This window comes from Diabrotica undecimpunctata, chromosome 5 (assembly GCF_040954645.1).
Source record: "Diabrotica undecimpunctata isolate CICGRU chromosome 5, icDiaUnde3, whole genome shotgun sequence".
Lineage (NCBI taxonomy): Eukaryota > Metazoa > Arthropoda > Insecta > Coleoptera > Chrysomelidae > Diabrotica > Diabrotica undecimpunctata.
In genome coordinates, this window is record NC_092807.1 from 37,504,694 (window position 1) to 37,509,136 (window position 4,443).

The 4,443-nt window shown below is 32.9% G+C and overlaps 1 pseudogene; it reads left to right on the forward strand.

The window, feature by feature from the left end:
* The first annotated feature begins 565 nt into the window (after nt 1-565).
* On the forward strand, nt 566-3,455 carry LOC140442151 (E3 ubiquitin-protein ligase arih1-like; annotated as a pseudogene).
* Nucleotides 3,456-4,443: the final 988 nt, after the last annotated feature.

A 4,443-nucleotide genomic window follows, 5' to 3' on the forward strand; every position in this document is an offset into this window, starting at 1 on the left:
ATAAAACTGGCACCAGATATCTTAAGACAGATGAACACGAAAAACACAAAGGAAAGCCTATGTCCAGGATCCAGGACGACCACAAGAGACTGTTAAAGAAGAACAAGATCTTGATATTGTTTATTGTGTTTTACATTCTAATATGACTGTATTTTACAGCATATGTCATCCTTTGTATTAATTTATTATTTATATTTGATATAACTAATAAATATACATTAATAATAAATTTATAGATTTGTAAATGGTGATTATAATACGTTAGAAATGAAATTCACGTTATTTTTTAATGATAAATTTTAAAATATTCAACATTTTGTCGAGTAAGAGAAATACGATAAAGCCCTTTTTAAGTTTTTGTCAAAAAATTTGATGAACTTTTTTGTTAATATTTATAAATTCTCCCAAAAATTTCGCGTTCTTTAATTGGAGCTTACAATTTATGCAAAAAGAAGAAAGTGGAAAAGTAAATACACCAAAAACGGCTTAATCGAAATATCGTGTTCATCGAAATGAAATGAAACAAAATTGATACCTTTGTTCAGCGAGCCGAAATATTTTCAAAATGAAGGATATGCCCAAAAGGCCGCCATCTCTGTGTCGACTCAAGCTATGGTAAGGCAATTCATTATTTTCTTATAAATAATTCAATATTGTGAACTTAGTCTACTTTTCGGAGAAACGGCTCGATAAAGTATAATAATTCCTTTGTTCTTGCCTTTACCATATAAATTCCGCAATGAATGAATTTTATTTTCTTTGCGATTTTCCGCTAGAGGCGACTCCCATAAAATTCACGTTTACAGGGAATTATTGGAAAATCTGGTTGCTTCCACTTTGTCAACCGTCCTTTCACGAATATTCAATAATAGCTATCGACGATTTTCTTTAACTAGTTTGACAAAAATGTTACTCAGTGATAAATTATGTAGACAACCATTTTTTTTAATATTTGATTATAAATGTAAAAAAATATTTTTGATTTTTATATAATATTGTTCATTATGAGATTTTATACACCTAGACAAGCTCATATGGAGCGAAAAATGTACTAGTAGTAATAAATTCAATGGAAAAGATATTCGGGATGTGAATTGGAAAATTAACAAATTAGAGAACTGTAAGAGTGAGAACAAATATATAGAAAAGACTAAAAAACGAAATAAAAAAAGCAAATTGCTCTAGTATGTATATATGCGAAGGATATATAAGAAAAGAATATTGCTGAAAACTTAAAAAAACAAACATCATCATCATTATTTTGGCTTTATAAACCTGCGTGGGTACTAGCCTCCTCAAGAATTTCTTTTCAGTCGTCCCTATCCATCACCTTCCTCCGCCAAGCACGTATTTCCATATTTCCCATGTCTTCATCGATGTTATCAAGGAACCTTGTTCTTCTCTGACCGATGGGTCTATCAAGGAGCATTTTTCTAGCTGAGTCATTTTATTCCATCCGCATTACATGTCCTATCTATGTCAGACGTCTTATCTTAATATGTTTTACAATATCACGTTCCTGTTTGAAGTTGTATCGTCTTCTCCACACTCCATTGTCATTCACTGCTCCATAGATTCTTTTCTTTCGAAACATTCTAACATGTTTTCATTATTTTATGTTAGAGTCCAAGTCTCTGAACCATATGTTAGGACTGAGCGTGTTATTGTTTTATAGTTTGTTTGTTTGCTTTGAGTTTTATTTTTGTATTTTTTGATTTAATGGTGGACTTAAGCAGATTAAGCCCAAAATAGCATCTGTTGGCATCCAAGTATACAAATAAAGTATACTTGTATGCCAATTGTATACAGGTATACAAATTCGTTCACTGCTTGGATGACGTCGTTTTCTACAACGAGTGGTGGTAGGATTTGTGGTTGCGTGCTTATTTTCATATACTTCGTTTTGTTGGTGTTTATTATTATACCCATTTTTGTAGCTGATTCTTTTAATGCTACATACGCCACACGTACAGCGTTTTCCGTTCTCCCAATAATATTAATATCATCAGCACAGGCCAGGATTTGCATTGAGTTATTATATATTGAATCAGTGGTTGTGATTTGTGACATACGTATTACTTTTTCCAATAGTTGAACAGTATACGTCAGACAGGGTCTCCATGGCGCAGCCCATTATTTGTTTTAAAAGGTTCAGACAGTTCCCCCTGAATTTGTACTGTACATTTAACTTTTTCAAGGGTTAGTTTTGTTAAATATACCAAGTCATTTGGTATTCCTAGCTCTTTCATTGCTTCGAACACTTCTCTTCTATTTACAGAGCCGTAGGCTGCTTTGTAGTCTATAAATATTTGATGAGTATCAATGCCATATTCCAGTGTTTTTTCCAAAATTTGTTTCAGGGTTCCAAGTTGATGAATTATCGATTTACCACCCCTGAAACCAGCCTGGTATTTTCCTACTATCTGTTCTGCATATAATGGTGCCAGACGGTGACATAGTACTCTGGAAAATATTTTATACACTGCGTTTACAAGCGTAATTCCTCTGTGGTTAAAGCATTCAAAGATATCTCCTTTTTTGTATATGGTGCAAAGTATTCCAATATTCCAATGATTGGGGAGAGATTTCTGTTTCCATGGTATCATGGCCACCTTCTTTATACAGTTCAGCTTAGAGATTTACTACTCCGGGTGATTTGTTTCTGGCTAGTTTTTTAACTGCATCTTTAACTTCAAGAATCGTTGGTGGTTCCTCTTCCCTCTCGTCTGCTCCCCTTAACTCATCTCTTTCGTCTTCCAGGTTTTCTTCTTTTTTCTCCATATTAAGTGCCTGGTTAAAGTATTGTACCCATCTATTCAAATGGCAAAGAAATCAAAACTGCAACGCCGATTTTTGCTGGGTATGTTTGGGGCCTTGAGAGCCACATGGAAGCTCATGGTACAACTGTAATAGGTATAACGAAGATGAGGCAAGATCAACCCGGGACGCCCAAGAAAAATCCAGAGCAGCCCATCAACGTTATCTTTTCTACTATAATCGCTACATGAATCACATGCAGTCTTTAAAGTTTGAGCACAAATTATGCGCATCGGTGAAGGAGAAAATGGAGGAGATACAACAACTTAACATGAGCTGGATAGAAGTGCAATATCTAAAAAAGCAGTTGACATACTTTGTCAGTGTCGACAGACACTTATGTATACTTACGTATTTGCATACTATTTGAAAAAGAATAATCAATCTGTGATATTTGAAGATAACCAAAAAGATCTAGAACGAGCCACTGAACTTTTAAGCCAATACCTTGAGAGAGACGTCACACACGAAAATCTGAAATGTGAGAAAAGAAGACACAGGTTCAGGATACATATAGATACTACGATTGTAGGAGAATAGCTTTGTTAGATCACGTTCACAAGGGTTACGAAAAGGATCTTTCCTTGTTGTTAATAGGTCGCTACTCTGACTTCTGCATTGTCTTGTGGTTGCCTTGAATTCTTTTCTGTTGATGTTATCGTTGCTGTAGAATGCTATGAATTATTTCTCTCTGTAAAGGTTTTCTACATATTTAAGTTCCGTATTCAAGTTCGTTTTTTTCTGTTGTGTATCCTCTTTTCTTTTTTTCCCTTTGTCTGGTAACTTAAAAAAACAAACAGAAGGAGAAAAAAAGTACGTTTTAGATTACAGTTGAACGTACAAATGAAACAAAGGGACCTTACTGAAGAAGATATATATGAAAAGAAGAAATGTCGATAGAAATGTGGTAATTGCAAACAGAATATTATGTGAAAAGCCACGGATAAGTAAATAAGTTTTTAGATATATTGCCTTATTATGCGCTCCTTCTATATAAAAAACGAAAACGTGCATAATATAAATATATTTAAAAGTACACTGCTTACTTACATATTTTAGAAATTTAAAAGTATATTTATATATTTCAAACAAATATAGTACACTGAATCTTTCGTATGACTGAATATATTTAAAACAAAACTATATTACTACTTGATAGAGCAATCCATGTGGCCTTACATCTTTTCTATCTTATTAAAAGTTCGCACAAACGTCTATGTATAAGGAAGATATTACGCCGCCTGCATCAATAATAAAGGAAAACTGAAACATAATATCAGATATCTCATTAAAAGTTTCAAAACCGACATAGAAGTTTCAAGAATTAAGCCTGCAAGCATCCTAGAAGTTTGCATTAGGCCATAAATTTAGACAATGTAGTTCGTGTACAAGATTTTAAATAAACAGAGGCTACTTTTAAGCTAATATTTTACAATTTTTCGCATAATTTTTATATACCTCAAAAGTAATTATAGACATAGACAGAGACAAAAACTTATTTAATTTGATTTTAACTACTCTAAGTGGAAACATATTTTTAAAAATAAAGAAGTATATTGTATTTCACGAATTTGAGACTATTGTGGATTATGTGGGTAATGTTAATGAAAGAAAACTAAGTCATTT